At 37.5% G+C, this 27,417-nt stretch overlaps 1 protein-coding gene across 2 annotated transcripts in view; it reads right to left on the bottom strand.

Annotated features, from left to right (window-relative positions):
• gig (TSC complex subunit tuberin) overlaps positions 1–26,845 on the bottom strand; it is a 613,633-nt gene extending 586,788 nt beyond the window's left edge. For both annotated transcript variants that reach the window (XM_090372592.1, XM_090372593.1), the window contains exon 1: positions 26,747–26,845. The gene's annotated coding sequence lies outside the window, so the exon portion shown is untranslated. The remainder of the gene's footprint in view (positions 1–26,746) is intronic.
• Positions 26,846–27,417: the final 572 nt, after the last annotated feature.

Below are 27,417 nucleotides of genomic sequence, written 5' to 3'. Positions count from 1 at the left end.
ATTAGTGGATTCTCCGAGGGTTCAGTACTGGTCCAATGTTGTTTTTGATATTTTTTAATGATACTGATGAAGGCATATAAGGCTTGATGTCTAAGTCTGTAGTATGGCTAATAAGAGGAATGCTATGAGAAGATCTAGAAAAATTAGACAATTTTTAGGTATTTTATATGGGATAAGAAGAGGCAACTGAAGTTTAACATTGACAAATTCAAGGCACTGCATATGGGTAGCAGAAATTCCAGAATAACAACTATGTGATAACACATTCGGTGTAGTGGAGAATAGAAAAGGCCTGGAGGATGGGGGGGGGAGTATGCAGTCAGATTATGAAGTTCTCTAAGCAATGCACACAGGCTGCTAGGGCAGTTCTTGGAGTTTTATCAATAATATACAGAAATGGAATTTCTCCAGCAAGAACAAGGAGTGATTATCCCATTGTGTAAGGCAAAATGGTTCAGTATCATAATACTGCATACAGGCCTGAAAGTCTCATTTTAGGAAGGATGTGGATCACGTTGTTGGTTGTCAGAGCAGATTTCCATGTTATGGTGTTGTGGAAGTGGAGGGTTTAAATAAATTCAAGGAAAAACTAGAAAAATTATTAGAGGGGATGGACAGGTGATGTGGGAAGTGTTTTTTTTTTTTTTTGATACTATATAATCTTGCTTTCCTGCATCATTTGCCACTACTAATACTATACAACTGTACCATTTCCAATTAACAATATCTAGTTTACTCTTTTCCTCTTCAGACTTACATATGAAGAAAACTCCTTGTCCCCACTCTTGGCTTTCATTTCTCTTATTCATTTCTGATTCTCAAACTTTACCTACTCTGTTGTTTTGTTTTGGATGATCACAACTGTGGTCTTGACTGTTAAATATGAGGAAAAGAGTTTTAATTTCAGTAACAGTGATAACATAAGATGCTGCGTAGTCTCTAGCAACTAAGAAAATAGCATGGGAATGGTAAATAACTTTAAAGCCATCATAATGGAAACCACAAATGCATATATACCATTAAGAAAATCTAAAGAAAATTTATCCACCCTACCTGAACAAAGACCACAAACAAACAATATTCCAATCTACATGGATGAAAAACAGGTGACTAATGTAACAACTCACTTAGATTTAGGTCTGATGTGGGACAAGAATCTAACCTTCATGCCATACTCTGCCTGTGAAGATTCTAAGTCCCTCTCAGCTTTAAGAGCTCTTAAACAAGAGTTAATTAGCATATAATGGCTTGAGCATGCTCAATGCCGATGGAATTCTTCCTCTTGCTCAGAATAATCACCTGAGAGGGCATAAATTCAAATTGAGGAAGGACGGATGTCGGATAGATGTGCGGAAATTCGCCTTTAGCCAGCGGGCAGTTGGTTTGTGGAATAGACTTCCATCGCTTGTTGTTGAAGTTGATAGCCTAAACAAATTTAAGGCTCAGCTGGACAGGTATTTCGAACGAATTGAGGGGTGAAATGGGAGTAGTGGTTGTTTTTTTTTTTTTTTTTTTTCTTTTTTTTTTGGCTGATGCTGAATAAGCTTGCTTTCTTGCATCATATGCCTCTACTAATGCTAATGCTAATATGCATCCTGAACTAGTTAAGAAGTACATTCTAAAATGTCTACTTCCTATATCTCTGTATGCATCTAATGTTTGGTCTTCTTTGCTACTTCAACAATCACCAGTTCTTTCCTAGGAATGGAATACTAGCTTCCAAGAGGGCTGAACAAGACAGCATGTCATCCCTTCACCATGCTGTTACAATGTAATTCATTGTAACACTTGGTAATGCAGCAATTAACTGGAAAGAAATATTTGTAATGGGCTTATGCCAAAAGAGATAAGAAGTCAGGGTAATCCACAATAGAGATGTATTTAACTCCAGGGACTCACATCTGGTGAAAGAAGATACTTGTTCACATAAGACTTGAACTTCTGTAAATTGTAATTTTCAGGAAATATGCATGAAGGAAGGTTGTTCCAGAAAATGGAAATTGAAGAAATAAATCAGGAAGAAGAAAAGTTGGTTCTGTGAGCTTCAAGTTAGACAATAAAAGGATCTTGACTGGTTGCGGCATGTGTTTAAACTGCTTTGGAAAGGAGAGTGGGAATTATAGAAGCCAATTCAGAAGAACAGTGCCCATGGAAGTATTTATAGAAAAGGCATGCAACAGAAACAGAACGTCTATGAGACAGAGAGACTCTGTTAGAGATTTGTCATTAATTAATCTACTGCCCTCTTTTGAATGGAGTCTAAAATTCTGAAAGAGGTTTTGGTGGCACCACCCCCAGATGTGGGAACATTATTCCATGTAGGGCGGATTTGAGATTTGTACAGAGTGAATAGCTGTTTGGAAGAAAAGCCGTGTAAATGAATTACACTAATGCCGAGAGTGAAAGAGAAAACCCAGTTTTTGCAAGATATACGAGTTTTAGAAGGAATGAAATCAACTATCTTTGAATACCTGGAGATCAGCATTTAAGGAATTGGTAGTGGATATTCAAGAAGTTAAAGCCTGTTTGTATAATGCAAGGTTTCTCAAACTGGAAGGTGGAATGCAATGAACTTTTATCAGCAAAACTACAGATAGGATTTCTAGTAAATATAAGATTATTAATATACAAGAGGAAAAAAGTGGGGAACTTTGAAACTTGGGGAACACCAGCATTAGTGGAGAAGTTAGAAGACAGAGAGCCACCGTCTACCACTGCACGCAGTGAGCTTTCAGAGGGAAACTGGATACCCAATTATAAAAAACAGTTGGAAAACAATAAGATGGAAGCTTATTTAGAAGACTTGTGCAGTCAGATATGAAGTTTTCTGAGCAATGCAGACAGGCTGCTAGGGCAGGTCATGGGGTTTTGTCAATGATATATAGGAATTTTGCTAGCAGGGAAAAGGAGGTGATTGTCCCTCTGTATAAGGCAATGGTCAGGCCACGCCTTGAGTACTGCGTACAGGTCTGGAGGCCTCATTTTAGGAAGGATGTAGATTTGCTTGAGCGTGTACAGAGAAGAGCAACACGATTGGTGAGGGGAATGAAAGGATCCTCTTACCAAGAGAGGCTTAAGTTCTGCAAATTGCAGTGGCTGGAGACTAGGCACCTGCGCGGTGATCTGATTGAGGTCTATAAGGCCTTGAATGGGTTGAGCACGCTGAATTCTGATGGGATCCTCCCACTTGTTCAGATTACGAACCTACGGGGACATAAGTTCAAATTAAGAAAGGACAGATGTAGAATAGATGTGCGGAAATTTGCCTTTAGCCAGCGGGTGGTTAATTGCTGGAACAAACTTCCATCTGTCGTTGTGGAAGTTGATAGGTTAAATAAATTTAAGGAGGAACTGGACAGGCATTTGGAGTGAATGGTGTGATTTTTTTTTTTTTTTTTTTTTTGGCTGATGCTGCATAAGCTCCTACACTTGCTTTCTTGCATCACGTGCCACTACTACTACTACTACTTTTATTCCAAACATAATCAAAAGCCTTTGAAATGTCAAAAGCAACTGCTTGAGTTTCACCAAACTTTTCCGATGAATTTGTCCACAGATGGGTAACATAAGCCAAAATATCACCAGTAGATCAATGACAGAATCCATAATGACAATATTTGATCAGATGGATCAAAATTTCTAGATAGTTTCAGAGTTGGCAGTTAATTAATTTCGAATTTACTTTAGAAAGAGTAGAAGTAAGTTCGATGATTAGACGGAGGGATTTGTCACCCTTTTTAAAACTGGCTGGATAAGAGCAAAATTTCCAAGCAGAAGGAAAATACATTTGGAATAAAAGTGACACAGAACAGGTTTACGTTCAAGAGCACAGGTTTTGAGAACAAGTGGAGAAATATCATCAGGACCTGGAGCTTTCTTCACATGAAGACCGTTAAAATCCTCCTGACATCCTTCTGATGGAAGACCATAAGTGGCATTGAATGGAGTGTACTGGGAATGGTGGGAAATGGTTTACACCAAGGTCATTAACACAAGAGTCAGAAGAAAAGTAGGATGCTAGCAGGTCAGCTTTATCTTTGGCTGAGGTGATAAAGGAAACATCCGGTTTATACACTGGTGTGAATAGAGATGGGCAAAAGTTGAGGCCAATAGCTTTGGCAAAAGACCAGAATGATCAATGACCATTTGAACAAGAAGCAAATTTTCTACTCGTAGCCTGTTCAAAATTTAGTTTGGACTGATTAATAACAGCTTTGCAATTGTTGCGAGCTTTGGTATAGGCAGAAAATGAACCTGTATATTTGGAAATAAACCAATTACACTATGCAACGTGCTTCTCTTGTACAGCCTTACCACATTTATTGGAAAACTAAGGTTTAGATAAATGACAAAATTTTAAGGTGGAGCGTGGAATAAAGGATTTCATCTCTACAAGAATAATTTCATTGACACAATCTGGGCAAAGTTAGCATCAGAAAATTTGAAACAGTAATCCGACCAGGGGAAGGAAGAAAATAAATCTTGCAGATTATCCCATTTTTCACTCTTGTAATGCCAAAAGCCACAAGGTTGGGAATGACTACGACAGAAAGGTTCCATTGGAGAAGAGACCATCACCAAGTTGTGATGTGGTGCCTAGAGGGCCACTCACCTTGACTGTTTACTTAAGAAGAGTTGTTTATGAGAGAAAGATCAAGCATGGTGGCTTTGTGGTTAGGAATGTCTGGTATAGGTAAATGAACAATCTGTGCTAAGCCATTGGTAATTGCAAAGTCTCAGCATCTTGACCAGCTGGGTCCATATGACTAGAAAACAGAAGGAATTGTGAACATTAAAATCACAAAGGAAAATTACCTTACTGTTAGTAAAGTTGGACTGAAGAAAGTCAAGTTTCAAAGAGAAGGAGTGAAAGAGTTCCAAGTGATTAGGGAGTTGGGAGAACGATAAAGAAAGTCCCCAATAGAGAATATCAGAATGGACATATGCACAAGTACCACCTTTGAAGCAAAAGGAATTACACAGTGAATAATTCGGACAACTGAGATGAGCAGCGGTTGAATCAAATGCTGCTCATCTCTGTTGTCCGAAAACTGGGTTTCTGTCAAAAAAAGTACATGGTGGTTTAGCAGACTATAAGTGGAAATGGACATCATTGAGATTAGAACTGAGACCATGTATATTTGTGAAATGAACAAGGAAGTGTTTAGGAGGTTTTGATCTTTTCACAGATGTTCCTTCTTTTAGTTTGGCAATTCATGGTATATTCAGAAGTAAGAAAAGGTGGCAAGAACATACTGTATGAATATATCCAGCTCCTTTATATAATAACGTCCTTGAGGTTGTCACAGACATTCTCTCAGATATGCCAGACAAGCTGTACTTGCTACCTGGGAGTCTAAAGCGCTGATGAAACTGATATTCGGGTGACACTCAAGTCAAGTGGACCCAATTTCGGCGAAGTCCGGACAGTCTGTGACAGCCAAATCCTCTGCTTGCACCTTCACGATGGTGGGACTATTAGTAATCCTGGGTATAACCTCCATGCACAAGTACATGGTGGGTGACCACCCAGGTGTGAACCAACGTAAGCAGGAGTCGAGGAGTGGCGCCCACACCACATGGAGGAACGTCACCCCTCTATGTTACCAGGCAGTACTAGGTGGTAGATGACTCTCATCAACCGGTGAAATACCACCACTTTGCTTATTGGAGGATTGAAGTGGTGGAACCCATGTTTAGTCTCTAGAGCTAAGTTCCGGTCAACCCTTCCCTATCTCTTCCATCATGCAGTATGATTGATGACTTTTGAGGTTATGATGAACGTCGTGGCGAGATCCAATATTCCTTACATTTCGAGGGTACAGCTCTAAAACGGTGTTCGCAGGCGGGCCGCTAGTTAGTACACCGGACTGAACCTATTGGTAACTCTCTAGGAAGCTTCCGGATCAGCTAGTGTATAATCTTGCTACCTCTACTCTGCCAGATAGTGACTGGAGGGAGTCCGAGTAGTGTGTATGCGGGGAGCATTGTCGAGGCCACGTTATGTCAAGGATCTGGGTATATTCTTACCACATGTACGCCATATCCAAAAATTTCAATACTTAATACAGCATGTCCCACCCACTTTTCTTACTATTGAATACACCATGAATTGTCAAACTAATAGAGCAGGCTTATCTGCGAAAAGATCTAAACGTCCCAAACACTTCCTAATTCATTTCACAAATATACGTGGTCTCAATTCTAATCTCAACAATGTCCATTTCTACTTGCAGTCTGCCAAACCCCATGTACTTTTTCTGACAGAATCTCAGTTATCGGTTGATTCAACTACTGCTCATCTCAGATGCCCAAATTATTCGGTATATGATTCCTTTCGCCTCAAAGGTGGTACTTGTGCATATGTCCGTTCTGATATTCCCTGTCAGAGACTTGGCAATTTGGAAGCTCCTCTCTTTGACCTTCTCTGGCTTAAAATCTCTCTATCATTGTGTCAAATTCATCTGTTGTCTCTACTGTTCTCCCAATTCCATTAATCACTTGGAGCTCTTTGACTTCCTCTCTTTGCAACTTGACTTTCTCCAGTCCAACTTTCCTAACAGTGAAGTAATTTTCCTTGGTGATTTTAATGTTCACAACTCCAGCTGGCTTCCGTTTTCTAGTCACACCGACCCAGCAGGTCGAGATGCTGAGGCTTTTGCAATTACTAATGACGTAGCACAGATTTTTCATTTACCTACAAATATACCGGACAATCCTAATCATACAGCCAATACGCTTGATCTTTTTCTCACAAACAACCCTTCTAAGTACACGGTCGAAGTGAGAGGTCCTTTAGGCACTTCAGATCACAACTTGGTGATTGTCTCTTCTCCAATGGAACCTTTATCTCATGGCTATTCCCAACCACGTGTTGTTTGGCATTACAAGAATGCAAACTGGGATGACCTGCGAGACTTCTTTTCTTCTTTTCCTTGGTCGGATTACTGTTTCAAAACTTCTGATGTCAACGTTTGCTCAGATCGTGTCAGGGAAATTATTCTTGCAGGAATGGAATCCCTTATCCCACACTCCACTTTAAAATCTCGTCCTTTATCTAAACCTTGGTTTTCCAATAAATGTGCTAAGGCTGTCCAAGAGAAGAATGTTGCATATCGTAATTGGCTTGTTTCTAATTCTTCAGTTTCATTTTCTGCCTACACCAAAGCTCGCAACAGTTGTAAAGCAGTTATTAATCAGTCCAAACTAGAGTTTGAACAGGCTAAGAATAGAAAACTTGCTTCTTGCCCTAATGGTAGCCGATCATTCTGGTCTCTTGCCAAAGCTATTGGCCGCAACTTTTGCCCATCTTTGCTCCCACCTCTGTCCAAACCAGATGGATATGTTGCCACTTTAGCCAAGGATAAAGCTGACCTGCTAGCATCCCATTTTTCTTCCAGCTCATGTATTAATGATCTTGGTAGAACACCTCCCACCATTCCCAACACGCTCCATTCAATGCCTCCTGTGGCCTTCCGTCAAAAGATATCAGAAGGATTTTGATGAATCTTGATGCTAAGAAAGCTCCAGGTCCTGATGGTATTTCTCCACTTGTTCTCAAAACCTGTGCTCCTGAACTTACTCCTATTCTTTGCCGCCTTTTTTCACTTTCTTATTCCAAAGGTGTTTTTCCTTCTGCTTGGAAATTTGCTCATATCCAGCCAGTTCCTAAAAAGGGTGACAAATCCCTCCCATCCAATTATCGTCCCATTGCAATTACTTCTACTCTTTCTAAAGTAATGGAGAAATCAATTAACCGCCAACTCTTAAACTACCTAGAAACCTTCCGTCTGATCAACGATCGCCAGTATGGATTCCGTCAGTGTTGATCCACTGGAGATATTCTGGCTTATGTTACCCATTTATGGACTAATTCAATGGAAAGGTTCGGTGAAACACAAGTAGTTGCTCTTGACATCTCAAAGGCTTTTGATCGTGTTTAGCATAAAGGTCTTCTAAACAAGCTTCCATCTTATGGTTTGCCAACTGTTTTTAGTAATTGGTTATCCAGTTTTCTCTCTGATCGCTCCCTGAGGGTGATGGTAGATGGCTCCCTGTCTTCTAACTTCTCCACTAATGCAACAAGTGTCCCCCAAGGTTCAGTTCTTTCCCCCACTCTTTTCCTCTTGTATATCAATGACCTTCTTCCATTGACTGGAAATCCTATCCATAGTTTTGCCGATGATAGCACATTGCATTCAACTTATCATTTTGAGAAACCTTGTCCTGCTCAATCAGCTTCAACTTCTCGAAAATCTGCTACCAATTCCTTAAATGCCGATCTTCAGGTAATTCTCCAGTGGGGCAAAGACAACTTAGTTGATTTCAAACCTTCTAAAACTCAGTCTTGTCTTATATCTCGCAAAAAGGATTCTTCTACTCCTATGCTTATCTTTGGTGACACTCCGATTTCTAGGCAAAATGATATATCTCTTTTGGGGATTACCCTGACTTCTAATCTCTCTTGGCACAAGCACATTACAAATATTGCTTCCTCTGCATCTAAAAAACTTAGTTTTCTTTTTCACTCTCGGCGTTACTTTTCTTCCAAACAGCTGCTCACTCTGTATAAATCACAAATTCGCCCTGCCATGGAATATTGTTCCCACATCTGGAGTGGTGCCCCCAAAACCTCTCTCAGGCTTCTTGATTCCATTCAGAAGAGGGCAGTTAGGTTAATTAATGATTCATCTCTAACAGAGTCTATCCACTCGCTTTCTCATAGACGCACTGTTTCTGCTGCATGCCTCTTCTACAGATACTTCCATGGGCACTGTTCTTCTGAATTGGCTTCTATAATTCCTGCTCTCTCTTTCAAAACAGTCCGAACACGTGCTGCCACCAGCCAACATCCATTTACTGTCCAACTTCAAACCCACAGAACCAACTTTTCATCTTCCTCATTTATTCATTCAACTGCCGTTTTCTGGAACAACCTTCCTTCATACGTATTTCCTGAAAATTACAATCTACAGAAGTTCAAGTACAATGTCAACAAATATCTTCTTTCGTCTTCTTAACCTCAAACCCAAGCACAGTACTAAGTACTATAGATTCTAATACCACTCGTGTTTGGGGTTCACATAAAAAAAAAAAAACAATGCAAGCAGCGTATAACTACTCGGACTCCCTCCAGTCACTCTCTGGCAAAATAGAGGCAGCAAAATTATACACTAACTGATCCGGAAGCCTCCTAGAGAGTTACCGGTAGGTTCATTCTGGTGGACTATCTAGCGGCTGGCCTGAAAATACCATTTTAGAGCTGTATACTTGAAACGAAAGGAAGACTGGATCTTGCCATGATGTCCAACATAACCTCAAAAGGCATCAATCATACTGCACGATGTTAAGAATGGTGGAGGGGTTACTGAGGCTTTGCTTGGGAGACTAAACATGGGTTCCACCACTTCAGGCCTCCAATAAGCAAAATGGTGGTATTGCATCAGTTGATGAGTGTCACTGCCACCTAGTATTGCTGTCCTCCCTACACTGAGTGGAAAAGACCTGAGTTTGAGTACCGCCAATCACTAGAGGAATTATGGGTCTTTTTTCACAACGTGGATGAGTTAGTCGGTCTCAGGTGACGGTAGCATGGATTTTTCTCCTGGAAACTCTGTTTTTCATCCAGCAAGCAGAAAATCGACTTCAAAACACATGCAATTTACACACAGTATTTACGGAGCAATACGGCCTTAATTGCTGATGCATTTAAAACCTTATTGCAACAACACTAACAATCCCACCATCATGAAGGTGCAAGCAGGGGATCTGGCTGTTACAGACTGATCAGACTCTGCTGAAATTAGGTCCACTTAACTTGAATGTTTCTAAATATCAGTTCTTTTCAGATATCTCATCAACAGAGAGGGGTTCATACAGTTATTGTTGAGCAGCTCTAATGAACTGATACAGTTCACATATTAAACACAGCGGGATTTTATTCTGCTCATCACCACAGTAATAGAAGCCTTATTTCAAATATTCTTTTTGATAATGTCGATGTTTTTTTTTTGGTTCTTATATGGAGCTGATTTGCTCATAGACGGACTTGTCAATGGTTATGATTACATTCAGCACTTGGTCTACCATACCGAGGTGTTCTCGTCTGTCTTGTAATCTTTTCTCATGATTTTCTGTTCTTTCCATAGAGAACAGAAAACTCTTTTAGAAGAGTTTTCTAAAAGAGAAAACTTTCTCTTTGTTCCTTTTACTTAAATTTGACATACTATAAGTTACATCCATCTTCAGGTTTATTTCAAAATTTATTTTAAATTTGGTACGCTTCACAGCACAAAATTTAACTATGTATCTTCCTACTAACAGTGTCAACCATCTTGTACCATTATATACCATCTTGAGAGAATACCGGGTTTAGTGTTATCTTTACTAATCCTACGTGGGCAGCCTAGTTGGCACAATACATCACCATCTGATATCTGTTTGGAGAGGTTCAGATTCAATTCCCATTTACAACTGGAGGAATTTTTAAAGTCCTCTTCATTGAAGGAGGTAATTACCGATCTCAGGCAGAGGGAGCAGCCCCCCACAACATAACATTCCAACATAACATGCAGGTTGGCCCATGAACACACTTTCTACAGACATACTAACGGTTAGGAGTACATGCTTAGTGGGTTTTAATACCAATATTTATTTATTTATATTTACAGTAAACCCTCAATTTAACAGACCCCGATATAACGGATTTCGCATTTAACGGACCGGGACAAATAATACAGTAATGTACATATTAATCTCGACCATATTATTTTTTTTAGGTTATAAAACTTCAGTGTTATTATTAATTAAAAATTAATAATAATTACTTATTTCCATTATTGTTTCGATAATTACCTACTTTTATTTTTATAATCAAATTCAAGAAATTTTAGTCAGGAAATTGTTTTTTATTCTTTCTGAAAACATGTTCAAATAGCTGTTTTCCCAGATTACAGAAAACAGATAAGAGCAGGCAGTGACTTGCGAGCTGAACATGACTCGGACACTCAGGTCTACCGACTCGCTTTGTTTCGGTCTCTGTCTGCCTCAAGCTATCATGCAGTCAGGTTGTATACAGAGTGTTTCTGTGATTTCTGAATTGTGACTTTATTTATTAAATAATTTTGTAATCCTTACAATTTAAACTGGCATCAAGTGATAGAGGAGTTAAAGAAAGTGTGTGAACTTAAATGTGGCACAGAAATTAGAGCTTACTGAGAACAAAGCAGTGGCACATGTTTGTGAAATTTACGCGTAAAAAACAAACTTTTTCTGATATCAGTAAATCAAAGGCCAAATTGCAACAATTTTATATTGTACAGTACTGTATATTGTATTAAAGCTTTTTTTTTTTACATTAAGAACAATAAAAAATGCCCCCCCCCAGGTTACATTCGATTTAACAGACTTTCAGCATTAACGGACACCCCTTTTCCCCATTAGTCCGTTAAATTGAGGGTTTACTGTATTATCTTTACTATACAAAAACAATAATAAGACTTTTACAAACAATGAGAGTACAGATGTTTATTGAACCAGTGGGAGAAGGAAACAAGTAACCTTCATCGAACATTGAAATAAACCTGAAACTAAACAAACATTGGCACTTGCCCAATACCATGCCACTCAAAGCAAAAATCCAATTAGTTGCAAAGACTGGCAGATTCTCATATGCAATTTCATCACAATAGCTATAAAAATAATCAGCTAAGGTAAAGAAAGCCAACACGAAAACCACGAGAGACGTCGGCTAACTTACCTGGAAAATTAGTTTGCTGATACCACACTAGCACTGCCCACTCGGTAATCAGACAGTAGTGTTATCAGTCTGGAGCAGAGTCGAGAATGATATATTGATTGACAGGTAGGTGTGGCAAACAATGAAATGATTGGTGGTGGGCATGACAGATGACAAGCTACTGTATAGTCATTGCTTGGCATTATGATGGGTATTTATGAGTAAAGAATGGTGCATAATTAGTTTTGTAATGAACGGTAAACAGGTAATAGTAGCAATGAATTAAAGATGGAAGAAATTTGTAAGGAAAATAAAACGTTGCTTGATTTTTTTGATGAAAACCAAATTAATAAGACCAAAATTGTACTGTTTTAAGTGCAATGATTATTTAAAACTAATTGAATCACGAATAGCGTCATACGGAAAGTTCTGGTATTGTAAAAAATGTTCTGCCCGAGTTTATTAAAACATAGTTTTATGGAAAACACAAAACTTCCATTAAAAAAGATAATGTATATTATATACTTCTGGCCAATGTGCACGGCAGTAACTACCACAGCAATTCCATCTGGAGATTTCAAAAGTAACAGCAATTAAGTTTTATAAGAAACTAAGAGATATTTGCAAATTGCAGTTGTTAAAAAAACCCATTAAGTTGGGTGGATCGGAGGAAACTGTAGAAGCAGACGAAACTGTATTGGTAAAACCAAAACATCACAGAGGATGAAATTTAACTGCTAAGAAGAAATGGATGTTTGGAGTATTTGAAAGAGAGAAATGACAAAATTCGTCTTCATGAAATTCATAAAAAATCGGAAAGCAAAAACTCTTTTACGCATTATTAAAAAAGTAGTGAAGAAAAATACTACAATCAATAATATATCAATCAATCAGATAAATGGCATGGATATAGCTTTAGAAAAAAATAGCGTTAGAAAAAAAGAATTATGTACAAACATTTAACGGTGAAACACAAGGAACATTTTTTAGATCCACAATACAGGAACACATACAAATAACATCAAAGCCCAGTGGAAGAGACTAAAAAGTGTGACTAAAAGACTAAATGGCAGCTGTAAAGATATGTTAATGGGTCACATGAATGAATATATGTGGCATCAAATTTATGGGAAAAATCATACTTTTCAGATTATTAATCAAATTGCAAATAGCAATTGAGGTCCAACTATATGATTTGTATTCATGATTTTTTTTTTTTTTTTTTTCTGAAAAAGTTCCATTCTTTTCATTTTTATGTTCTTCATTATGTTTTTTTCCTCATTATTAAAAGCAGATTTTTGGAATTCATGAGTGTTTTTACTATATTATTGATTTAGGTTTGGTTACGAAAAAAGGAAAAGATTTCTTTATTTTTTGTTATATTTCATAACCTGAACTTAAATGGTAGGTTAGGAAATAACAGAAAAGGTTCCCTTATATTTGCTGACCTAACCTTAGAGCAGTGGTTTTCAACCTTTTTTTTTATAACGGCACCCCTAAGTAATTTATTTTATTTTGCGGCACCCCTACTCAGCCTACTCAATTTTCTGCCTGTTAGATCCGATTCTGTGTGTGTGTGTGTGTGTGTTATATGATAGTTATTACAATAATATAATTATAAAAATATTTCATAATACAAATTATATATATAATAATTATATATATAATAACAGTATATAATAATTTTATTCTTTATATAGAGGTACTAAGTAAACATCAATTATAAATCACCACAAAATTAAAAAGATACTGTACACAGTTTTATAATGAAATAAACATAAATAAAAAAAAATAATAATAAGTTTAAGTAACTTAAACCCAAGTTACGTGGCACCCCTGGAACGTTGTTACAGCACCCTAAGGTGGTTGAAAACCACTGCCTTAGAGGTTAGGAAATAATAGGAAAAGAAAGAAAGAAAGAAACTTTATACATATATATTGTGAATTCAAGTGAATAGCTATTGAGGTATTGATTGACATTATGATACATGTGTTGTCTGCGCAAGGCGCAAGTGTCTTTAAAAATAAAAATACAGTAAAAAAAATTAATATTTTGTTAATAAACAATTTATGCACTAGTCCACCCATGATTCTAAAGAAAAGGTCAGGTTATCCCCCAGGGTAGCCAACTGTCCTGATGTGGCCGGGATTGTCCCGATTTAGAACTTCAAGTCGTGCTTGACGATAAAACCATCATTTGTCCCGGCAAGCAAGGAAACAACTCTTAATTTATTAATTTCACGTATTTTTAATTAATTCTTATTGGAATCTAATGGATGTATTAAAAATTAATTCTAATAACAAGAGAAAAATGAGAAAGTCTAAAGGCATTTTGTTCATCATTGAGTAATGAAGAAAAGAAAATGCATGTTGATAAAAAATGGGTGCAATTTTTCCCAAAATTTCCCGAGGCAAATAATTTGTCTCAAATTTTAAGCTCCATATTATACATTCCACATTCAAATGCTTCATCAGAAAGAGTTTTCAGCTTAATAAAAACTGCTTTGAGGAAAGAGAGAAACTGCCTTTTATTAGAAAATTTATATGCCAAACTTATGGTGAAAGAAAACTATAACATGTCCTGTTCAGAATTTAAAATCTTCAGAAGGAGAAGAAATTTTAAAACTAGTGAAATCTAAAGAAAAATATGTAAAGTAAAAGTAGTCTTCCTTGCTATTTTTAAAATATAACTGTTATAAATAATATTATAGTTTATATAGGGCAAATACATATTAACAACAATTATATAACAAATAAATACTATGACTGATTGATAAAAAAGTGTATTTTAATTACACATTTCGTTTCAAGTTGTCCCCTCTTACCAATTTTCAAAATATGGCCACCCTGTTGCTCCCTCCACTTCGGGTGGGGTTCAAGCTCCCATGGGATTTAAAGTGGAGGTAACTGACCTTTTTTTTCACCATTAGAGCATATTATTGAACAACAAAATAAAAATACAGTAATAAAAAAAAATTTATTTTTTGTTAATAAATTTATGCACTAGTCCACCCAAGATTCTAAAGAAAAAAGGTCAGGTTACCTCCTCCACTTCGGGAGGGGTTCAAGCTCCCGTGAGATTCAAGTGGAGGTAATCTGACCTTTTTACACCATTACGGAAAGCGTTCGTTAGGGTATGTGTGATTAGGGTAAGTTATCATTGAGGCAAGTGACCATTAGAGCTTCTGAGATTAGGGCAAGTGATACTAAACAGATGTTATCACTGTTGTGTTCACGCAACAATCAGTACATTGTTTGCCTTGATATATGTAAATCAATATATCATCCTCAACTGCTCCAGACCGATAACACTTACCATCTGTTTACCGAGCGAGCATCGCTAAAGTGCAGTATCGGCAAACTAATTTTCTGGATAAGTTAGCCAACATTTCTTGTGGTTCTCGTGTTAGCTTTCTTTACCTTTGCCAAATAATCATTTTAAAGGCTACTACAATAAAAATATATATTTAGGAAGATAAAAAAATTTTAGATTTTTAATCACTGGCTAACACAGGAACATTATTTTCATGGGTCTCTGTCAGGCGACCCACCTTGACTGCCAGGTTAAGTATATCCCATTCCTGTAAAAATAGTCTCCCCTGTAAACAATTTCAGGCTGAGAAATTGTTTACAGAAATTGTTTTCATTGTGCTGAGAAAAATTCCACCCTATAAGCCTTGAACATTCTCTCCAAGACCAAACTGATTGACAAAGCTTTTAACATGTACCACCTCCTATTGTGCATGGGCAGAATTGAAGACACTTTCATATTTAATCCTAATGCAGCCTTTTCTCAACATTGTCCTATACCTCTTAAATATCTTCTATTCTTAATATCATTATTACTAAAGTGTATTATTATTCTTAATATCATTATTACTAAAGTGTATGGCACAAAAGGAAAAATATATCCTTTTGTGCCATTAAAAGATGATAACTGTTCTACAACATTATTAACTTTTGTCCCGATGATATACCTTGGTTATACTCCACCTATCCTTTTTGCACAATATATTATTCCTTTCCATAACAATATGGAAACAAATAACACAATTCCTGGGGCGACAAGTGTTTTCTGCTGATGGGGCTGCATTGTCTGATGCATAAGAACAGGCTTTAACACCAAACTTGGAAGCTAAGCTGAGTCCTTAATGGATCCCTTATTTTAATTCTTTTGAGGACATCAGACCTGTTTTTCAATCTCTTGTGTTTACTCGTCAGAATGCTGAATTTTGCATAATCTCTTCATATTCTATACATAAAATACACAGAAATCTATGTAATTATATTCAGAAATGCAGCAAAAGAAATAAACAAACCATTAGTCATAAACAAGGACAACCTTGATTTCAGGGTTAAAAGTGGAGATATTATTATCAGCCATATGGTGCAAGGAAGCCTGAGGCTTATGCTGCACCAGCCAAAAAAAAAATGTCTGAGCTACCCCGAGAGAGAGAGAGAGAGAGAGAGAGGAAGAGAAGGAAGAGAAGAATGATGATATCCAGCTCAGGACCCTGGGTGTGCCAAGCCCATACTCACCAGATGTGAGCCCCTGGAATTATGAAAATGTTGATCCTTTTGACAAAGGGATCAAAGGTCAAAATAAATAATTACACACCTCTAAGATGAACTTGTTCCAGGCAAAAATAATGGTCTAAATAATTGAAGAAATACTGGATCATCTTGACAGAAATGCAGTTAATATTAGCAGCTGCAAATGATGCAAAGAAAAAACTATAAGCTTGTAGAGCATCAGCGAAAAAAACAAAACTTCTGTCTCACCCATTCACCACCTCCAAGAATTTGTTTAGTTCTTCCTTAAATTTATTTAAATTATCCACTTCCACAATCACAACACATGGAAGTTTATTCTAAATATCATCCACCTGCTGGCTGAAGGCAAACTTCTGCACTTTTATACTACACTGCAATATTCCTCAATTTGAATTTATGCCACCTCGTATATTCTTGGCAAGAGGCAGAATGCCATCAACAAGGGTGACACAAGTAATTACAGAATTGTTAGTTTAACTTCTGTTCCAAGGAAAATAATGGAGTCACTAGTGAAAGAAGTATGCAGGATCACCTAGACAAGGCCACAATTATACTTCCGACACAGCATACGTTTGTTAAAGGGAAATCTTGTTTGACCAATTTAATTGGATACTACAATGTTATTACATTGTACTACAATGATACTACAATGGGCACTAATAATATGAAGAGTAGGAGACCGGCAGAATTACTTAACAAGTACAGGTAACTGTTGAAAAAAAAAAAAAGCCGTGAATTAGGATTGAATTTGAAAGTGTCTGCAATTCTGCCAGACACGATAGGAGAGAGTATATGATGAGAGCTTTGTCGATCAATTGGGCCCTGGAAAGATTGTGCAAGGCTCAAGGGGTAGAATTTTTTTTAGCCTGGACTGTACTTGTTAACAGGAGATGTTGTTTGTTTGTTATTTGGTTTTTAGGAGCATTAGCAACTAAGGCCATATTGCTCTGGGATATGCGGTGGTCATTCCCTGACATTTCCGCATCCTCCGTATTTGGTGGCGACGGGCTCGATGTTAACAGGAGAGACTGCTTCTACAGGGATGGGATACACTTAAATAGAAAGGGTGCAAGAATATTTGCTGATGCTATCGAGGCAGTGTTAGGTGGGTCGGAAAACTGCTAGCTTGGGGGGGAGACAAAGATGAATAAATTAACAGTAGCCACTGGCAGAGGTGAAAGAGATTCTTGCACTGCTTCTATTGGAATGAGCAAAAGCCTGAAAAACAAGATGCAGGATATTTCAGAGACTGCTGGGAGTCATTGCGGTACAAGTAAACACATGGGTTGTGTTAGGGTAGCTAAGAATAGAAACAGGTGAATGTATACTTGCGTGTACACGAATGCTAGAAGTTTAGTAAATAAATTTGATGAATTTGAGGTATTGCTCAAAACATCAAAGGCAGATATTGTTGGGATTTCAGAGACGTGGTGTCACACAGATATAAGGAATGCAGAACTGGAATTTGGGGAGTACAACGTCTACAGAAAGGATAGACAGGATAGGAAGGGAGGAGGGGTTATGCTATTAGTTAAGAAACACATAAAATCCAAGGAAGTGAAGCCAGTCGACATCGCTGGACAGTGCAGTGTCATGTCAGTTTGGTGTGACATAAGCATTGGGAGATCAAAATTGAGAGTAGGAGTGTGCTAAAGGCCTAATGACTCTGATGAGTATAATAAGAAACTGTACAGGGAAATAGAGTGGGCCAGTAAATCAGAGAATCTTATAATGGGGGATTTTAATTTCCCAGATATTGACTGGAATTTGGGGGCTGGTCACTCACACACTAGCAAGGCTTTTGTGGATTTATTGGATGATTGTTTTCTACATCAGCATGTTCGGGAGGCAACTAGAGGAAGTAATACTCTTGATTTGATTATCAGTAGTGATTCTTCATGCATTAAGAATCTGCAGATAAATGAACCGCTAGGTGGCAGTGATCACAGTGTGCTAAAGTGGGATTTACTCAAAGAGATAACTACCATCAAGGATAAAGGGAAGGGTTTTTGCTTTCATAAAGATGACTATGGTGGTCTAAGACAGTATTTAAATTCTATACAGTGGGACCAACTGATGATGTTACCAACAACAAATTCAAAATGGGAAGCATTCAAAGAACTTATCTTGGAAGCTACTAAGCTTTTCATACCAACAAAGAAATATTGTTCACGATTTAGGCCTAAATGGATGCCAGATTAACTAATTAGACATGTGACAGAGAAGAAAAAATGCATGGGATACATATAAATTAACATGTGACACAGAAGCCTATGATAGATATAAGCTGGTTTGTAACCAAGTTACAAAGGAGGTCAGGCAGGCGAAGGCAGATTACGAGAAATCTTTGGCAAGGGATGCAAAGACTTCTTTACTTATGTAAACTCTAGAAGGAAGGGGATGAATCAGATTGGTCCACTTGATATCGAAGGGTCAACTGTTGATGATCCTACTCAGGTAGCTAACAAACTAAATGAATATTTTTCATCAACATTCACACATGAGGAGTTATTCAGCGAGGGGAATGACAGAGGTGTATTCAACTCTGGCAATAAGCTAGAGAATCTTGTAATAACTGAGAGTAAAGTGGAGGAGAAATTGTTGAAGATAAACACAAGAAAGGCACCTGGGGTGGATGGGATCTATCCAGTTATATTAAAGGAGGCAGCAAAGGAAGTAGGCAAACTCTAAGCCATAATTATGAGTGCTTCCTTAGACTCAGGGGAGGTACCCACAGACTGGAGATGTGCAAATGTGACCCCAAATCACAAAGGAGGATCAAAGGCTGACACAACTAATTATAGACCTGTGAGTTTAACTTCTGTTCCAGGAAAATTAATGGAGGCACTGGTTAAAACAGCACTGCAGGATCATCTAGACAAGACTTCAGTTATAGTTCGGACACAGCATGGTTTTGTTAAGGGGAAGTCTTGCCTGACTAATTTGATTGGATACTATGATGCAGTCACAAAAGAACTGGATGCAGGGAATAACTTTGATATTATATACTTGGATCTTAGAAAGGCTTTTGATACTGTTGCACATGGAAGACTGCTGCACAAATTGGAGCAGTGTGGCATTGGAGGCAAATTGCTGCTATGGATAAAGGGGTGGTTGAGGGGGAGAAGACACAGAGTGGTAATCAATGGACACTGCTCATTGTGGACTAATCAAGCTTAATGTCCAAGTTTGCAGACAATACGAAGGTTGGCAGGGTTGTCAAGGACACTACTGACACTATGCTGCTGCAACAGGATCTGGAAAGGTTGAGCAGATGGGCTGAGAGGTGGCAAATGAAGTTTAACATTGACAAATGTAAAGTACTACATATGAGAAACAGCAACCCCAGAGCAACGTATCAACTCTGTGGTACTACACTGACAGTGGTAGAGAATGAAAGGGACCTGGGGGTGGTTGTGCAGGCAGATATGAAGTTCTCTGAGCAGTGCAGACGGGCTGCAAGAGTAGCTCATGGTGTATTGTCAATGATATATAGGAATTTTTCTAGCAGGGATAAGGAGGTGATTATTCCCTTGTATAAGGCAATGGTCAGGCCACACCTAGAGTACTGTATACAGGTCTGGAGGCCTCATTTCAAGAAGGATGTAAAGCTGCTGGAATGAGTACAGAGAAGGGCAACAAGATTAGTGAATGGAACAAAGGGGGTGCTCTTACGAAGAAAGGCTTAAGTTTTGCAAATTACAGTGTCTGGAGACTAGGCACCAGCGAGGTGATCTGATAGAGGTGTATAAAGCCTTGAATGGTTTGAGCATGCTCAATGCTGATGGGATTCTTCCTCTTGCTCAGAATAATCACCTGAGAGGGCATAAATTCAAATTGAGGAAAGACAGATATAGGATAGACGTGCGGAAATTTGCCTTTAGCCAGTGGGTGGTTGGTTGGTGGAACAGACTTCCATCCCTTGTCGTGGAAGTTGATAGCCTAAATAAGTTTAAGGCTCAGCTGGACAGGTATTTCGAACAAACAGAGGGGTGAAGTTGAAGTGGTTTTTTTTTTTTTTTTTTTTTGGCTGATGCTGCATAAGCTTGCTTTCTTGCATCAAATGCCTCTACTAATGCTAATGTAATTAGAAAGGAACTGGATGCAAAAAATAAATTTTATACTTAGATTCCAGGAAAGCTTTTAATAGTTTTGCACATAAAAGACAGCTGTACAAATTGGAGCAGTATGGAATTAAGGACCAATTTCTGCTATGGATAAAGGGATGGTGGAGTAAAAGTAGGCAGAGAGTGGTAATCAATGGACCTTGTTCTTCATGGAATAATGTTATTAGCGGAGTCCCCAGGGTTCCGTGTGGGCCCATTATTGTTTTCTATATTTATCAGTGATATTGAGGAAGGCACATCAGGCTTAATGTCCAAATTTGCAGATAATACAAAGGTTGACAGGGTAGTTAATGGCAGTAATAAAGGTATGCTACTGCAACAGGATCTAGAAAAGTTAGGCAGTTGGGCTGAGAAATGGCAATTGAAGCTTAACTTTCATAAAGGCAAAATACTGCATATAGGTAGCAGTAACCCTGGAGTAACATACTAACCGTGTGGTACTACACTCAATTAGTGGGAAATGAAAACAACCTGGAGGTAATTGTGCAGTTAGATATGAAGTTCTCTGAGCAATACAGACAGACTGCCTGGGCAGCTCATAGTGTGTTGTCAATGATATACAGGAATTTTGCTAGCCGGGATAAGGAGGTGATTATCCCATTGCATAAGGCAACGGTCAGGCCACATCTTGAATACTGCATGCAGATCTGGAGGCCTCATTTTAGGAAGGATATAAAGCTGCTGAAACAAGTACAAAGAAGGGCAATGAGATTGGTGAATGGAATAAAGGGATACTCTGATCAAGAACAGCTTCAATTCTGCAAATTGCAACATCTGGAGACTACGAACCTGCAAGGTGATCTTATTGTGGTGTTTATGGCTTTGAATGGATTGAGCAAGTTCAGAGCTGATGGGATTCGTCCGCTTGCTCAGACCACACAATGGGAGGGCACAAATTCAAATTGAGGATGGTTGCAGAATTCAAATAGAACTAGACAAACTATTGGAGGGAATGATTAGGTGAAATGGGAGGTTTCGTTTTTTTTTTTTTTTTTTCCCTTGGCTGGTGCTGTATAAGCTTGCTTTCTTGCATCATTTGTTAATGGCAACACCAAGCTTAATTAGTTCATTCAAGACCTTAAACACCTCAATTAGATAAGATATGCCTAGTCCTCAGATGCTACAATTTGCAGAATTTGAAGCCTTTCTTGGAAAGAGCACCCTTTTTTTCCCCCCCTTCACCAATCTCATTGCACTTCTCTGCACTCATTCCAGCAGACCCACATGCTTCTTAAAATGACCTGTATATAGTACTTAAACTACCCCTTAATCATGGCCCTGCACAAAGGAATAATCACTTTGTTATCCCTGCTAGAAAAGTTCCTATATATCATTTACAAAACACAATAAGCCATCCTGAGAGCCTGTTTGCAGTGGCCAGAGAACTTTCATATCTGACTGCACAATTACCCCCTAGGTCTTTTTCATTTTCCACTATGCTGAGTGTAGTAGCACACAGTTGGTATATTAACCTGGAATTACAGCTACCCATAGGCAGTATCTTGCTTTTGTCAATGTTAAACTTCAATTGCCATTAATAGCCTAATTTTTTTAGAACTGGGTGCAGCAGCTTATTTTGATTACTATCATTAACCACCCTGCCAACCTTTTTTATCACCAGCAAACTTAGACATTAAGCCTGATATACCTTCATCGATATCATTAATAAATACAAAAAACAATTAGTCTGCTGCAGTTGTTGTTAGGCTTTCAGGCATGTTAGTGAATTGAATCATATTTCACAAGTAATCTGCAGTGTTTAGACACTGAGCACCTGAGGTGAAACCTAACTCAAGTGTTTAAAGCTTTAAAATGTATTGATTAAACTAAGTGCTGATGGCATTCTTATTCTTTCTTGGACAATTCTCATAAAGGGACATAAATTTAAAAAAGATGTTTGCAGAATATATATGCAAGAATTTGCTTTCAGCCTGAGTGTAATTGATTTTTGAATAAAATTCTATCTGATATTGTGGAAGTGTATCAATAAATTTAAAGCAGCATTATGCAAATTATTAGAGAAAATAAAAAAATAATGTGTGTAGTTTTTTTTTTGACTGAAACTGTATGCTTGCTTCCTTGAATATCCCTACATTGAATACTAACACACAGAAAAAAACAGCCCACCTATTTGGTAGTTCTTTTCAAAATACAGTCGAACTTGGTTATAACGAGCATGGAAATAACGATCACGGCTGTAATGAGCAAAAAAGCCAAAATGATTTTAATTTACGTGTATTCCCATACAATCACTCACTGTTATAACAAGCATACTATATGGATATACTGTACAAATTTTGGTAACTATGCAAACATTCTTAATTGCTCGGGTAGTTGAAAAAATCCAATTCTTGGAATAGACAAAAATGAAAAGGGTGAGTTAGCTTTTATGACCACCCGTATTGCATCAGCAGCCAGTTTATGACCTTGTCCTTTCGGGGACGAGGCTATACAATAGTGCATTGCCATTCTGCTTGTCGCATCACCCTATTTACAGATTGTCTTGTATTCACTGAACCATAAGCTTATTTCAGGCCGTCTAAGAATTGTGGAAATGGGACTTCTAAGAACTTTGTATGCAAATCACCTTACTGTCATTTTAAAGTAAAATCAGTGAGAAATGAGCCCTTCCTTCCAAAACATGTCTACTAACAAAAGAAAGTGTCTCTCAATTTGCAAAAAAGTAGAAATTATTCGTGAGTTAGAATGTGGTGCAAAAAATGTTAAAGTGTCTTTGTCCTCTTCAAAAGTATAGACATTGTAGAAGAAACAACATGTTTATGTATCGGCACTGGAAAAGAACATAACCAAAAAAAAAAAAAAAAATTTTTGAAAGTGCGAGGTTACAAATATCGATGAAGCATTGCTTCACTACACAAAGAAGTGCTGGATTTTCAATAGATGGTCTGATTTTGAAGGCTCAAGCAGAAAAAATGCTTTGGACGCAACGATTTTATATGCAACAACCGTTGGCTGGATCAATTTAAAAACCGAATACAAGCATATTAATTCAAGCCAACTGAATACAAACTAGGTATATACTAATATTATTTTTTTCTCTCTAATATTTTTGTTTTTTGAATCTATATTTTTATCAAGTTATTGAGAATTAAAAAAAATAGAAGGCAGATTTAACTAATCACTGATACAGTGAGTAATGGTTATAATGAGGAAATTTGGACGGTCCCTTGATGCTCGTTATAACCAAGTTCGACTGTATACTGCTTTATTATCTCAATGTGTTTACAACTAAATAGTTTCGAATTATGGAAGGTATACAACTATCATTCTGCATATAGCTATAATGGCAAACTGAAGATTTCATTATAAAAAATGAAATCTTTATTGGACACTTTGAGTTGCTGTTTATAGCTTTGTACAGAATAATAGATTATTAATATCAAGAATAATGATGCAACAATAATTTTTCAACTACATGGCAATGACTAAATTTTGCACATCTGATATGCAAGAAGCTATCATCCAACTTTGTGCATCTCAAATATCAATGCAAGATATAAAAACAAAAAGACAGAGCACTATCAGCAAAAATCTGGCAAGTGTGAAAGTTTGAACAGCTGATCCTCCAAAATTTGGAAATCCATTACTCAGCAGCAGCACCATCACCCATTTCCTAGCTATTTTTAAGAAAATCCAAAAAACCACCCAAATATTGACAAATTTAATTCTTAGTATTATTAGGGTCAAATAATGCAAGGAAGCAAGCATATACCGCATCAGCCAGAAAAAAAAAATCCACTTCCCACATTGCTTGTCTGATCCTTCTAATAATTTGTCTAGTTGCTCCTGAATTTTATTCAAACTACTCACTTCCACAGTACCAGATGAAAGTTTTTTACAACACTCAACTACCTGCTTGCTGACAGAAAATTTTCATGCATCTATCCTGCAATCATTCTTCTTCAATTTAAATTTATTCCCCCTCATGTGTGTTGTCTGATCAAGAAGAAGGATGCCTTCAGCATTTGGTTTACTCAATCTATTCAATGCCTTAAACACCTCAATCAGATCTCATAAATGACCCCCCCAGGGGCTCATCACATCTGGTGAGTATGGGCTTGGCACACAAGATCCTGAGCTGGATATCATCATTCTTCTCTTTCTTGGTGATTCCCTTCTACTTCTAACGCCTCTCTCTCACAGGGTAATTCAGAATTTTTTTTTTTTTTTTTTTTTTGGCTGGTGCAGCATAAGCCTCAGTCTTCTTTGCACCATATGGCTAATAATAATAATAAATAATAATAACCTGACTGAGGTGTTTTAAGGTGACTGAGGTGTTACCTTTCTTGGGAAGAGCATTCTTTTATTCTCCCTCATTAATCTCATTGCATCCATTCCAACAGATCAATATCCTTCCTAAGAGGAGTCTTCCAGACCTGTATGCGATACTCAAAATGTAGCCTAACCATTGCCTTATACAATGAGATAATCACCTCCTTATCCCTGCTGGCAAAATTCCTGTAATCATTAACAATAAATTATAAGTTGCATTGACAGCCTGTCTACTCTATTTAGAAAACTTCACGGCTGACTGCACAATTATCACAAGATCATTTCATTCTCTACTACTCTGTGTTGTACTCCACAGTATGTTATTTGGGGATTACTGTTACCCATATGCAACAGTTAAATGCCACTTCTTAGCCCATCAGACTAACTTTTCTAGATCTAGATTTATTGAAGTAACATACTCTGATTACTGTCTTTAACTATGTCTTCATCTGCAAACAGACATTAAGCCTGATATACCTTAATATCATTAATAAAAATTAAAAACAATAATGGGCCCAGCACAGAACTCTGGAGGAAAAAGAAGAGCAATGTCCATTAGTAACCACTCTCTGACTTCTCCAACTCAAGCATCCCTTTATCCATAGCAGTAACCTGCTCTTAATGCCATAATACTCCAATTTGTAGTCTTTTATGTGGAACAGTTGTCAAAAGCTTTTCTGAAATCTAAGTATATGATGTCAAAATTATTGTTTGCACCCAGTTTTACTTTTTTATTGCATCCAGTCACATTGATCAGGCAATATTGTCCCCCATGCCACAACTGTGTCAAACATCTCCTTTGGGAACTGAAAATATCTTTACATCTCTGCAGTCTATATGAACATCCCTGAATGCAAGGATGCTCTCATACTTATGGCTATAAGTTTGCTGCCTCTCTCTTAATATTATCGAGATAACTGATTTGACAGATCCTGTTGGCCCCAGATGCCTTATTTACATTTATCTTTGACTTCCCTTCAACTTTCTTCTGTTATTACAAAATCATTTAGCTCTCTGTAATTCAATATACTCCCACATCCCCATCCTTAAATTTGCGAGTATAGAAGCAAAATATCTATTCAGTTTGTCAGCAACCCGAGCACGATCATAAACTCTTCTACCAATCATATCTAGCAGACCAATGTGATTCATCCCTTTCCTTCTAGTGTTTTTATAAGTAAAGAAGTTCTTGCTACTTTTCTTTGCCAGAGATTTCATAATCCATTTTGGTATGCCTAACCAACTTTTTGACTTCACCCTTTCACTCCAAACTCACACAATTAAATATAGTCAAGAACTGAAGATTTCACACAGCCAGTTGCCGATTGCATTACATTTGTTCGCACCACATTCAGCTCAGCAAAGTGGCTGATGGACAATAATCACATTTCCATCTGTTTTATCTGCCACCTGGCACATACTAATATCTTAATCTAAATACCCACCATTAATTGCTGCAATTATCATAACAAACAGGCCATACTGACCGTTCGTTTTACCCAATCAGATTATATGATTAATTTGCTCAAGTATCACCTCGGTCAACCTGATATTTTATTACTTTATTTATATTGGATACTTTATTGGTATTTACAAACGCAGAACAAGCATCAAGAGTAATTAATCCGTGAATATTCAATGCAAAATATATACCAATATATGATGATTACGTAGTGAGCTGTTATACTGTTAGTTGAGTCAATGCAAAAATTGTTCTTAAAAACAAAATTCATTCAGGAATGCTTTTATGTACACTTTGCATTCCCATACTGCATATAAAATCGGCCCTGCATTTCTGAACCGACGTAATATTTTCATATTACATCAATAGCATACACAGCAAGACAAGTCAGGTTTTAACAAGAATCTATATCAGCAGCCGAATTCCTCTGAATAGATTGATTCAGGTATGTAACTCTGAAAGCCTAAAACGAGATGTGTTTTTCAAATATGTAAGTTCATGGTGCAAGACAGATAATTTAATTTGACCTTAACCTACAAATGGGTCAATCATAAAACTATGCGAATAACTTACATCACGTTTCATGGGCAGCTTATAATGCAAATGCTAGAAATATCTAGCAGAAACCCGCTACGGCTCACCAACAGAATCCATGACGATCCTCAAACCCCCTGTTGGGAATTAAAGTTGTCATAAAAGCGATAAATTTGTTCTTCTTTCGCTCTAATAAATAAAAGGTGTGTTTCAATATCAAAAACGCAACAAATTCAATTGTTAAAAATAAACTAAGAATTAAGAAAACTACCCCCCCCCCACACACACACTCTATTTAATCTTTACTTAAACTTATCGTTGAAAAACCAGGGTAAATTTCTTGATGAAAAAAAATTTCCTTTATTTTTTTTCTTTTAAAGTGTCTAGATGATCCTGCAATGCTTCTTTAACCAATTACTCCAGAACTTCCGGAACAGAAGTTAAACTAACAGGTCTATATATACTTGTGTCATCCTTTGATCACCCCCTTTGTGAATTGTGGGATCCATTTGCTATTGGCATCAAATGAACCAACCTGATTCTTTCAGCTTCTTCCTGCACCAAGGACCATCCAGATGGCGGCAGCTTTAAACATCAGACGTCTTCCTGCCATTATCCATGAGAGAAGACTCGTCTTTGCTGTAAAAATGATGATTGGCATTATTTCGGAACCAGACTTCTGGGCTAAGTGCGGATGGAGAATCCCAGTA

The sequence above is a fragment of the Mastigoproctus giganteus genome, chromosome 4 (assembly GCF_048544385.1).
Source record: "Mastigoproctus giganteus isolate SK-2022 chromosome 4, ASM4854438v1, whole genome shotgun sequence".
NCBI classification, from domain to species: domain Eukaryota; kingdom Metazoa; phylum Arthropoda; class Arachnida; order Uropygi; family Thelyphonidae; genus Mastigoproctus; species Mastigoproctus giganteus.
This window is presented reverse-complemented; position numbering and strand designations above follow the sequence as displayed.